Source organism: Rattus norvegicus, chromosome 2 (assembly GCF_036323735.1).
Source record: "Rattus norvegicus strain BN/NHsdMcwi chromosome 2, GRCr8, whole genome shotgun sequence".
In the NCBI taxonomy this organism is placed as follows: domain Eukaryota; kingdom Metazoa; phylum Chordata; class Mammalia; order Rodentia; family Muridae; genus Rattus; species Rattus norvegicus.
In genome coordinates this window covers 13,927,355-13,940,320 of record NC_086020.1, presented here as the reverse complement: position 1 = coordinate 13,940,320, position 12,966 = coordinate 13,927,355, and the positions used below count along the sequence as shown (strand labels likewise).

General features: G+C 40.7%; 1 long non-coding RNA gene across 2 annotated transcripts in view; it reads right to left on the bottom strand.

Annotated features, from left to right (window-relative positions):
• Positions 1-264: 264 nt before the first annotated feature.
• Positions 265-12,966, bottom strand: part of LOC108349914 (uncharacterized) — a 34,897-nt gene continuing 22,195 nt past the window's right edge. For both annotated transcript variants that reach the window (XR_005500455.2, XR_010064028.1), the window contains one exon: positions 265-717. This is a non-coding gene — a long non-coding RNA (uncharacterized LOC108349914). The remainder of the gene's footprint in view (positions 718-12,966) is intronic.

Below are 12,966 nucleotides of genomic sequence, written 5' to 3'. Positions count from 1 at the left end.
AACTCCGTGAAGAGAAATCTACATTAACTGTTGAGCCATCCATAGGACCGCAGTTGGTGAGGAGAGAGGGCATATGCACCCATCTGCTCCGGATCTAGCTACCTTCCCAACCTTCCCTCTCTTGTCATTTTTAGAATGTAAACATTTTGAATGTGGGGAGGAACTGGGTTCTGTGGTGTGTTCTGAACGGTTTCCAGGACTTAGAACATTTTTAAGGAATAACAACATTTTGCATTGGACGGCAGGGAATAGAACTTCCCTTCATTTGCTAAAATGAGAATATCTTTTATTCACCAAAAGCTGTTCTTTGGCTGACCAATTTAGCAAAAGAATAAAGAACTCCCCCTCTCATGCTTAGAGGGGACCTGCTCTTAAACAATGAAATGGTAATTCAAAGAGACATGTACTAGCAGTGAGCCAGTTTGTAAAAGTACTTTTCTGGACAAGAAAGATGGTTTCCAAATGCAGGGACTCAATTGGAAGCAACCCTGATGCACATTCAGTAGAAAATGTGTGCAGTTGGGCCAGCCATGGAGAGAAGGAGCAGAAATGTCTCGGGTTCCATATGCCTAAGTTTATAAGTGGGCAGAGGTGTTGGTGCTGTCTCCTGGAGTCTTTAAGAAGTACTCATAGTCTGGTTCATTAAAAGAAAGTCCAGGTTTGTAAAAACTCATTTGGCGTCCATCCTACAGTTCTTGTCATTCAGATGCAAAGCAGCTGTAACAAATAAAACAGTCAGAGTGAAAGACTAGAAACAATTCAAGTGGTCACCATAGGGGACCAGCAGATGACTAATGTCATCTAGGCATAGAATAGTATGCAGTGACAAAAAGAGAGGTTCACTTCACAATCCCCAGACAACATGAGTAGGGTCACTGCGCTTACAGACTGATTAAGTGTTAATATGATCCTGGTGCCGTGGCGATGAAATATAAATGTAGTTGTACATTTTAAATCTCCTTAGTCTCTACATGTGCAGGGTAGAACTAGGAAAGTGATCCTCACAATGCAGGTCTTCACAGTTTCTCGCTTTGGATTGTGTTACTGGTAAAGTGTTTTTAATTATGTCCCTTTAAAGTATTTTTTTAAAATGAGATTCATTAAACAGGCCAAATTTTACCTGTAGAATGATTTTTAATGCCCTTTTCCTAGTCTTACAAAAAGAACACAGCATTGTCTGAGCTGTCTCTAAATAAACAAATAAATAAAATACAGCAGGTTAAAAATATATATGTACAATGCGCTATTTTCCCTTGGACAGCCAATAACCTGAATATATAAATATTTGAAATGGTGAGTCGCTAATGTAAAATGAAAGCTGTGACCTCAGGATGAGAAATGAATTCACAAGGGAATAACAAGAAATACAGGCAAACTGATGGGGGAAAATATCTGTACTTGTGCTCACTGAGACTGTAAACAAGAAGTCTGATGGAATGACAAACACTATCAGCCCTCCGCAGGGAAGACTGGTTTATATGCTACACTCCATCTATGTCAGTAGCAGTCATATGCATGGAACTTATAGATACTTCACCCAAGGGCCCATTTCCCTAGAAAACAACAGTGTAGGAAGAAAGGCCAACCTGCCAACTGCCGCCGGTTAAAATAAAACTGTTGGGAATTCTGATCCAGTCACAGAATGAACACTACAGGCCTTAGGGGGAGGTTTAACCTAATCCCGAAAATCACTTGTTGCCCTGCTTTCTGATACTTCTCAATTATTCAGAAGATGAGCTCCTGCGGTAGCTACAGAAATCGCAATCTGGAAGGACAGAACCAGTTCCTCAAGAATGTAACACAAAATGCTCCAAAACGTTCTTGTTCTCTTTTACCCTATTATTAAAAAAAAAAAAAACTAAGAAAAGGACATTGCTTTTTAATATCGATTAAATGTATGTAATAGACAAATGACAAGCACACTGGCAAAATCATCCTGGCTACTTAATTAGTAGATATTAGTCATGAGTGTAAATCAGTGTAATAATATATGCACCATACTCTGCAGCAAAGTCCATACTGAGGCCCACATAAATCTTTTTCACTCAGAAATAGTCACTTTTAAAAATCAGCAAAATACAAGTGGGAAGACTGGAGTCTCTCCAAATAACTCTGAGGAACACAAACCTGTGGTAATGAGCTGGGTGTCGGGTCAGCTCGGCGCCCGTGAGGTGGGAAGGTAAAATAAGCAGAAAATACCCCTTGATAAATTATTGTGAAATATTTCATCTTCTAGGCACAACTTTTAGTCTTCTCTTTAATTGGTGCTCTTTTGCAACATCCAGGCTAAAACGTGACACAGGTGAGGATTTTTCATTTGTTACATCGTTATGGTTCATGTTTGTAGTTGCACCTTACAAACAATCAAAAAAGAACCCATCAAGGTCTGCAGAGATGGCTCGGCAGTTAGAAGCTCTGGCAGCTCTGCCAAGGGGCCCCAGTTCAATTCACAGCGCCCACATGGCCGCTCACACCTGTCTGTAACTCCAGTCCCTGCGTCTCCAACTCCCTTCTAGCCTCCTCCAGCACTGTACACACATGGTTCGCAGACATACGTGCAGGGAAAACAGTCGTACCCAAAACAATAAGAATAAAGGGGATATGGTCTTTACATCACCAAAGACATTTCTGTAACAATTTGAATGGTGCTATAAGCACAGAAACCCAAATGAAAAGTCCGAGAACAACCTTAATAGTTGGCCCGAACAATGCAGAGTCCACAACAGTCAGTCTGGAAGGGATTTCCCTTTCAATGCTTCCCGATGGAACACAGCTCTGTCAGTGTTGGGGCCTTAACAACCATCCTCTGTCCGTACTGTTACTAATCCCGATTGCAGTGGATTTCTGCTTACCACAGTAAGGCCCAAGCCACTAACAAATGTTCTACAGGGTGGGGGAATCAATCTTCCCAATATGAAGATTGCCTTCTAAATGTCCAAAACATGTAGAGCAGGTCTTTGGGGTTCCAAATCAAACTTGTCTACATCTTGGGAATGGTTCCTGACAGCATAGTTAGTGTCCAAACTCTGTACCTTCTTGGATGCTTTTTTTTTTTGCTACTGTCATATGTCAGTGTGCCACTTAGTTTGCGACATTCAGATCTCAATACAAGTACAGTTTAAGTGTGGATAATGCCAAGCTTGCATTAATGAAACCTAAAATTACACACCTTACAGTTACATGACCTTTCCTTGTGTTAAGTTTATGATTATCCATAATGCAATTCTTTCTGTTTTTAATATTACTTTGCCTTCATTGGACTTTTTACATTATCACCTGAAATTTTTAATTGATCATTTTTAGTCCTTTTTTTCAATTAGCATTGATTCTATTTTTTAGTATATTCAAAAAATCATAAATCTATATTACATTATATTTATAAAGTGAGGTCCTGTTTCTACAACAATAAAAATATTGAATTACAGAGGAAATGGAACGTTGTAGAACAACCACTAGCATTCTGGAAATTGACAATGTACATTCGTCAACCAATTTTTCTCTAAGTTTTACAGTCATGTATAATTCCAACTATTTATTGACAGTTCCACATCTTATCTTTTTACACTGCTTTTTGAGACATGGTTTAATCCAGTAGTCCCAGAGCAGCACAAAACTCACTCTGTAATGCAGGATGGCCTGGACTCAAAACAATCTTCATGGTTCAGCCTTCTAAATAATCAGGTTTATGGAAGTCATGAGCCACCACACCCAATAGACCATGTTTTTGAAAGCACATGAAGGTTAGGTAACACCTAAAGTGACAACTGAGTGAGGTAACTGTGGAAATGAGAAGGGATGAGGGAAAACTCTGTGGACAAAGGAGTCCTAACCTCCCAAGGGCCTTACTGTGGGAAAGTGAAGGAACAGGAGAGGTTCAGAAACAGAGAAGGAGACACACCAATAACTTGATACAACATCAACTCCATCTTTCATGTGAGCTTTGAGATAGAGTCCATTTATAAAATATTAAAGTGCATTAAGACATTGGGGGGGGGCTTCTTTGTGTAGCCCTGGCTGTCCTGGAAGTTGATCTGTAGACCAGGTTAGCTTTAACTCTGCCTCCTAAGGGCTGAGTTTAAAGGAATACACCACTGCTGTCCAACGTATAATTACCTCTATTTTGAATCTCATGTTATTTCTTCAATAATCTAACAAATACTTCTTAATAAAACTTATTTTGGCGCTGAATACCTCGCTCAGTAATTGAGCACTTACCTCTTCTGTACAAACCTTGCCTGCCTTCATTTTACAGAATTAATTAAGCATACCCATGTAGTTTTTCTAACATAAAACTTGAAGTGAATGTTTTTCTAGATAGAAGTAAAATGGGTTAATTTAACAATTCAAGAATTATGGATTGTGTTTAAGTATATACATAAAAATTATCATTTTACAATGTCATTTTACATGTCATTGAGTAGGTAAGAATGACCTGAGTTTGACAAAGCAAATCCACTTGTATGAAAATTTCTACAATTTTCATGACTGGGGTCACTCAAAAGTTTTTTTGAAACCCTGCTGATTCTATGAGCCTTCCCATTTGTGATTTCTTTTCTTGGATTGTCCCCCCCTGACTTTTAGAAAGTTATTTGATTTTTTTATAGTCACCTTGAATGTCTCCTCCTTCCTCTTACTAAAGATTGTGACAATCATAGAATTGCATTGATCTTTCTCTTTTGAGTCACATCTGGGAAAATATATAGGACATTCAACCAAGAAAAGGATTGTTTTATGCTTGTTTTCTTGTCCTAACACTCCCATTGCTGTTAATTGAATGTGACACTTTAAGTCCACTAAGACCTAGATGACAGCTGCATCTTGAGCTACTGGCTCTGAGTTTGTTGGATCTTTGAGGGTTCCACTTCAATACCTTAAGCAACTCTAATCTGTAGGCTTAGATTTTTTTCAAAACCTACTTCAATAAGGTTCTTAAACTCTTCAACCAACTTCCAGCCTACCTCCCAGAGGTAGAGGAAAAGAAAGGTTAATATTATGAGCATCATGGACCTGTTTAGAAATAGATCCTTGAGACCATTCCAATCTTTATTGTCAGGATATCAGCAGTCCAGGCCAAAGCATCAAACACAAATCAGTTAATGGCAGTCCAGTCCAACCAGCAAACACCAAATGCAAATCAGTAACAGCAGTTGATCCAGAAGAAAAGTCAAGGCTCTGCCGCCAAATCAGTGCAAATCCATGGAAGCAGCAAGAAGCAACCAGAACACCATGAGGCATGGTTCTTTCAACAAAGTCATGACAAGTGAAGATCAGTGAAGACCAGCAAAACATGACAAGACGAACCAATACAAGAGTGTCGGTCACCGTCTATTGGATTATACTTGCACTCTCTCCAAACATCATGCCTCCTCTCAATTGTCTGCTTCAGCAAAACATTCTCCCAAAAGACAGTTTCCTGAAAACCATCACATGACACCACTGGATCTCCAAAGAAACCAGAAATTTCCACTTAAATTATTCCCAAGCTATTAAAGTAATATACCACATCTTCATTTGTCCTTGGGAAAAAAACAAAAGTATGTTTGTTATGAAAATATTAGGTAGTGATGCTTGGAAACTGCAGCTCCAAAGACCTAAACTATCCCCAGAAGTACAGTGACACAATGTGATATCTACCAGTCCCTCCCGGTAAGAAGGTTCCTTTCCCAGCTCTACATTTCTACTGTACCTGCTTTCCACATGTAGCTCACAGAAGAGCCAGAAGATAGAACTCCCCAAAATTACTGCTACTGTACTGGCTTCAAAGATGGACCAGGCAACTGGGCTTAGCATGTCTGGAGATGGAGCCTGAAATTTTATATATATATATATATATATATATATATATATATATATATATATATATATAATTTTTTTAGAAAGTCCTGTGCATGCTTCTGAAGCATAGCCAGACTTGGAAAGGCTTTTACTATAGTGTTATAATAAACTCCCTTATGGTATAATTTAACAGTAAATACCCCTTTGAAAATAATCTGGTTGTTCTGATATAATCATTTGTAGTAAATTCTCCAAGGATATTCTAAGACTACCATTTCCTCAAGTATAAATAGAAAGAGGAAGGTACAGGGACAGAAACTGACTGAATTGGTACCTATGTGCCTGAGACAGTGAAGCTTCTCTGCTCACTTTGGGTCTCAGAGTTCCGAGTGTAGGATCTCAGGCATCCAGACATCCAGAAGGTGCTCCCGGCTGTGGGAGAGATTGACAGACAGCAACAGACCAGGAGACAGACTGTTGGGCAAATGGGATGGCCAGGGCCATGCAGAGAGGGGCAGCTGAGTTTCACCTCCTCTCAACAAATGAGCACACGCCATGCAACGTGCACTGCATTGTCAGCTTCCCTCTTCTATGTCCATGTGTGCATGTGTGTGAGCATGCTTGTATGCGTGAGTGAGAGGGGGGACTACAGGTGGATGACTTTGGTTCTGAACTGTGGTGTAAAGATGACTCCAAATTTAGATTCTCCATATCTCTACCCTCTCAGAACATCTTTTGCTCCTGAGAAAACAAGTGGAGCAGAAGGATAGACGGTATCTCTTGGCATTTCATGATTTCTCCATGAGCAGCTCACAAAGAAGCCTAATACATGGGGCCCCAGACTTGATAGACAGGTGTGTGTTGGAAGAATCACTGCTGCCAATGCCGTGCATGTGTGCGAGTGTGCATGTGTGCCCACATGTTCATGCATGCGTGAGAGTGTGCATGTGTGCCTACATGTTCATGCATGTGTGCGAGTGTGCATGTGTGTCTACATGTTCATGCATGCGTGAGAGTGTGCATGTGTGCCCACATGTTCATGCATGCGTGAGAGTGTGCATGTGTGCCTACATGTTCATGCATGTGTAAGAGTGTGCATGTGTGTCTACATGTTCATGCATGCGTGAGAGTGTGCATGTGTGCCCACATGTTCATGCATGCGTGAGAGTGTGCATGTGTACCCACATGTTCATGCATGCGTGAGAGTGTGCATGTGTACCCACATGTTCATGCATGTGTGAGAGTGTGCATGTGTGCCCACATGTTCATGCATGTGTGAGAGTGTGCATGTGTGCCTACATGTTCATGCATGTGTGAGAATGTGCATGTGTGCCTACATGTTCATGCATGCATGTGTGAGTGTATGTGTGTGTGTGTGTGTGTGTGTGTTTAGACATATGGGGACTTGAAAACAACAATCCATTGCAAAGAAAGATGTATCAGATTCACAAGATTTAGTCATTTTCATACCATATGATGAATCTCAACTGAATTTCCTAACTCACTGGACTCCCCTATAAGCCACAAAAGCATTCTAGTGACTTGTGAATCACTATAGTAAACAGGATCTAGTCTTCATTTCCATCTTCCATTTAGCTGATTTAAGTGATTTATTTAGGAATATTAATGTCATATTTGAATACTTTTCTGAGCTTTCTACTTTTCAATAGATTATTTTGGAATTTCCCAGCACACCCCCCACCTCTCTGTGTGTCTCTGTCTCTGTGCATGTGTGCATGTATATGAAGATGTGTGTGTGTGTGTGTGTGTTTCATGATGCATGTGCACACATGTGGAGGCCAGAAAACAACTTTGTGTGTCATTCCTCAGAATCTTTCTATTCTTTCATTTCTTCTTTGGGGGTGGAGTGGGGAGGTGGGTGAGCATCTTTTGCTGGCCTAAAATGGAGCTCAAGTAAGCCAAACTGACTGTCCAGCAGCCCCCAGGCCTCCTCCTGTCTCTTGCTTCCCTAGTCATCATCCCCACCATGCCAGGCCAGGCTCTTTTTTATGAGCTATGTACATCTAACTTGACTGTCATGCTAGAAGGGCAAGTATTACTTACTGGGCTATCTCTCCAGCCATGAACTCTCTAAGCATCCGATCCTAGCTTGTCTTCTCTGTTCCTAGCCTTATGATTTCAAATTGTTTGGTTTATCTTACCTAATTGTTCTAGCTAATGCTACCAATATCAAATGCTAGTGGTGAAAACGACTGTCATTTCCATTTATTCCCAACTTCAGTCAGAAAACTTGTTTTTTAAAACCTTCATCTCAGTGATTATGACACTCAAACATACACAGACATTTCTGTACCCAAAAGAAGCATATAGTTAATGCATTGATTCTCTCTTTCTGTTCTCTTCAGTCAATTAAAACTGGAGATTGGATTTAATTTTTCAAATACTTTTTCTGTATCTAGAGACATACTATTATTTTTCTCCTTAAAAATTTTACATATCATCTTAAATTTATACTGTGAATGTTAGAACATCTTTGAGTAATAAAACATTTGATTTGGTTAGATGCTGTTCCTCTTTTTTAATGTAACAGAGCCCCAGATTTTAGTAGGACCCCAGACCTTAGCACAACTGATCCCAACTGTGGAAGTGCCATTCAGGTCATAAAACTCGGCACACAGACAGTGCCACCTGCCAAAAGGACCTAACCCATCAGAGTCAATTGTTCTGGGAAAGTATACTGTACTAAATGTACTAGCCTTGTTTTTTTCTCTCTCATCTTATGCTTCTGGCTAACTGTTTTTGTTAATTGAAGTATCATTAACCCAGAACATGGTTTGTGTGTTTAAAAGCTCACCCTGAGAAAAGCTTGGTGCCATACTGCAGTCCCAACCCAATGTCGTTGCTGGCTGGCTAATAAAGACTTCCTAAGAACTTAAATCCAAGTCCAGGCAGTCTCCCTGGTCGATACCCCACAACACCATACTGTTCAATGCTCCTTGCTGTATCCCATGTAATACAATTGCATCAATATTCAGTAGCCAGATTGATGATCTGGGGGTTTTCTTTTCAACCTTAATTGTTTGACAGTAACATTGTACCTGCTTCATAAAATAAATTTGAACACATTCTTGTTATTCGTTACAGTTATAAAAGCTTAAATAACATCAAATAGGTTCTGTATAAACATACAGCTTTAAAAGCAGGTCCTGGCAACAGTTGAAGGGCTGTCTCATTTTGAGATTTTTCTGTTTCCTCTCAAGTCTTCCTGCTTCCTCCAGGTCCTCACTCACTATTTTATAGCACTTCTATTTGGAATCATATACAGGCTTATTTTCCACTGCTCCATTTGCCGCCTTAAGTGTTACTATGCTACCTTAAGATTACTGACGACACAACTCTCAAGCTTGCTTTGCTTTCCGCCATCTTCCGTCTCCTTCTGCCCCATCTTTCATTGGGTTTCAATAATAAGCACAAATCCCACGTCCTTATACACTGTCCCTGGCGCTGTGTTTATGTGGACTGGTTCCCTTAGCTTGTCTAGCACCGCCTCTTCAACTGTCTGTTGTTACCATTGCATCTTCAATATCTGAGACAGTCTATGCTTCTCATCTGAAACTGAGAGACCAGAACAACTCCACCGTGGGTTCAGGCTCCGTCTTAGAGAGCCTGACCTAAGGTTGAACTCAAGACTTAACCAACAAGCCTGCACCTAACACTAGTTTCCAAGTGACTCCCTAACAACCACCAATCAGGAAGAAAGCAGAAGTTAAGTTTATGGTTTGGATCCCAGCATTAGCCAATCATTTTAAAGGACAACAAACTCCAATAGCCCCCCCACCAATCAGATGTGTGGTAGGCTAGAAACCCCCTTGCTTATTTGCTTGCCGCTATAAATGCTTGCTTCACCCTTCCGCCCTGCTGCGTCAGGGTCAGCTGTGAGCCCAAACTAGAGCTAAATTCTTAAAAAGATCATAGTACGATTACATCAGGTCCTTGGTGATCTTTTGGGGTTCGAGAACACTTAACAGGTACAAAAAAACCTCTGCCCATTCAAGAGATTTTGGCTTCTCAACTCTAATCTTGAGAGAACCAAGCTTTTTTAGGCTTTGACTGTGGCTATTTTTTAAAGTATGTCATTAGTATTTTTTTTTTCCTGATTACTTCGTTCGGGATTTTTGTTTGGTCTGTTTTTGGTGGTGGTGATGGTGGTTTTGCCTGTTTAATCAGATGATCTCACGTTATTCTTCGAATTTGTTTTATTATTTTCTTTCCTTGTGTTTTAAAATGATTCTGGATTGACTTTCTTAGGTGTATCTCACACTATTTCCCAAAAGTTGCCGTTTTTATTCTTTTTTTATTTTCTTCTTGATGTTTTTACTGGGTTTTCATGGCATCTAGTATTTCATATACTCCTTCTAAAAAAACTTGAATTTCACTTTTTTGAACGGTGTGGTGATACACACCTATGATCCCCACACTGGAAAAGGGAAGGCAAGAGAGTCGGGGATTCCAGGACAGCCTTGGGCCACATAGCCTGTTTGAGGTCAGCCTAAGCTACATGAGCCTTTGTGTAAAAGTAAAAAAATGTATAAAATATAAAGTAATTGTAGTTTAATTTTTCCTCTTTATTTCTTTTCCTAATTCTGGAGCAAGAAGGGTGGAGGTACCAAAAGTTTTCTATAAAGAAACCTATTTGCTTGCTTTTGCTGTCCTTGTGATTTTGCTCCTTTATTTGTTACTTTATCTTTGTTTTTCTTGTGGTAGAAACACACTTTCCAGGGAATTTATTCCATTTTTTAACTCTTCTTATACTATGCCTGCTTCAGTGCCAACTACTACTTGTCTATAGTTAAGTGGACTTCTTTCACTCGTGAGCCTCACCTCCTATAAAGGCCGTCTGGTAAATGGGAGGGAAGATGAGTCAGTTCTCGGTCTATTTGTGCTGCAGTAGCAGGGTACCAGAGCCTGGCATTTATAGACAAAATGTGTTCTTCACACTTCTGCAGACTAAACTAAGAATGCTGGCAAGCTTGGTTTTCAGGCAAGACTGCTCTCCTTCTGAAGAGACTGTCTTGAATATCAGAAGGAGAGAGCATCACATCCTGTAGTGGACAAAATCAGAGAGCAGAGGAAGACTCCCTACTCTGAAGCCTTTTGTAAGGAGACTTACCCTCACTTGTGAGGTTTGACTCAATCAGTTCCCAAAGGCCACACTCTAATTTTTTCCGTTAGGGAATGTATTCAGGCAGGAACATGGGTAGGACCAGAGACTCCAGTGCAGCGACTTCCCTGCGTTGGAGGGCTCTTCTGCCTTGTGCTGCAGGGCTCTGCCTTATGCTGCGACTGTGCTGTCTCTACTTTTTACTTACTCTCCTGAACCAAACCCACGGAGCTTTTCCTCCCACAAACTAAAATGCAACTCCCAGGACGCCAGCTAGACGGTCTCTCACACAAACTACCAACTTTAGCATAGATCTCCCAGGTGAAGGGGCTGGGTGTCATTAAGATGACCCACAACATAAAAACACCGCACTCCCATAACCACGTGTCAGCTTGATTAATTTGCTAGGATTTCTCACAGAACTTGAAAACGAATCTTTTGCTCACATGAATTGCTTCATTGTAAAGGACGTGATTTCAGAGTGGAAAGGATCCGTGGAACAAGAAATGAGGGGCAAGGACCACATAGCCCTTCTGTGCCCTTTCAGATCAGCCCAAACCCACAGCGTTTTAACGTGTTTGCCAGCAGGAGCGCTGCAGTGATATCTGCGAAATCATACGGTGGTCTCATAGGTAACCGTGGTGATCTAATCGCTGTCGCCAACAGTTCGCTCACACGCCAGCTCCTGCCCCTCCCCAGAGATGTATTAGTGGTTGAAGCTAAAAGTTCCAAACTACAAATTACGTCTTGCTTTTTCTGCTGGCTACCTATCATTTCATTGGCTACAAAAGACAGTCTTACTAATCAAGAGAATCCAAACACTTCAGGGAAATCATGAGGGCAATGGACAAAGCCCAAATATACATATATATTTCACCACATTGTGACTGGACTTGTTTTACTTTTATTACCCGCTAAGGCCACTCAGGGGTGAAGCTCCGCCCAGCGCATGTTCTCAGACACGCCCACAGAACACTCAGGCTCCTTCCTCCACAAGGTTAACTGTGCACTGATTTTCCTTGGGTTCTACCTTATCTAGCAAATCTCACCCTCACTTCAGCCCTAGACCTGCCACCCTGCAACAGACATTCACACCTTTCTTTCCCAGCTTGCATCTCATTGAGTCTGTGGATTATGAGTGGTCTCCTTGTTAATGAAGGCTAGGGGAAGCTGTGGTTTTGTAATTGCTTCTGTTGTTTCTGTTGGAACCCAGAATTCCTTTAGAGCGCGTTTTCGAGTTAGTGTAGTGCCTTTGTAGTTCTTGTTTCGTATTATCCTGGAGCCTGTGTTTATTCACACTTATCAGCGCTCATCAATTTACCACAAAAAAATCTGTAGGTTTTTACAGTCTGAGAAACAAGGCTCAAAGAGGAGGAAAAGAAAAGATTGACAAAAGGGGACATGGATCAACTGATGGATGCTTGCTGAATAAGTGTGAAGACCTGAGGCCAGATCCCCAGCATCAGGGTAAGAAGTTACATGTGTTGGTACCTTCTAGAGTTCTAGCATCTGCCTCTAAGTTGCTGCTTGAGTTCCTGCCCTGACTTCCCTCAATGATGGACAGACAGCTGTACTAGGAAATAAAGCCTTTCACCCCAAGTTGTGGAGAAGTACTCAACATAACCTGGGGTTTGACATACTTCTATGCAAAATCGCCTGGTAGGCTGTGGCCTAGACAGCTTGGGCTGCACCGAGGTAATTGTTCCTCCTAGAATCTGTCAGCTTTAATACAAAAATTCTGTATGCTGAAGCCACTGTAGCAAACTATAAGCAAAATAGAAATCTGGCTTTTCTCTTAATAGAGAAAACAGGATTTTAAAACAGGAACTTCACCAAGGTGTGCAATAATTGGTGTGCACTGTAATCGCTTCTGACTCTTAATCAATTTTAAAATATACTAGAAATCCCTTGTAGTTTTCTGGAGAGAAAAGAGAGGTTAACAGCAAGATAGTAGTTCCTACAGTTGCTTAATTTACATTAAATTCATAAGCATGAAACACAGTGTCCCCCTTAGCATGTTCCTACTAAACAAAAAAGATAAAGGGAAAAGAATGATGATAGATATTTAG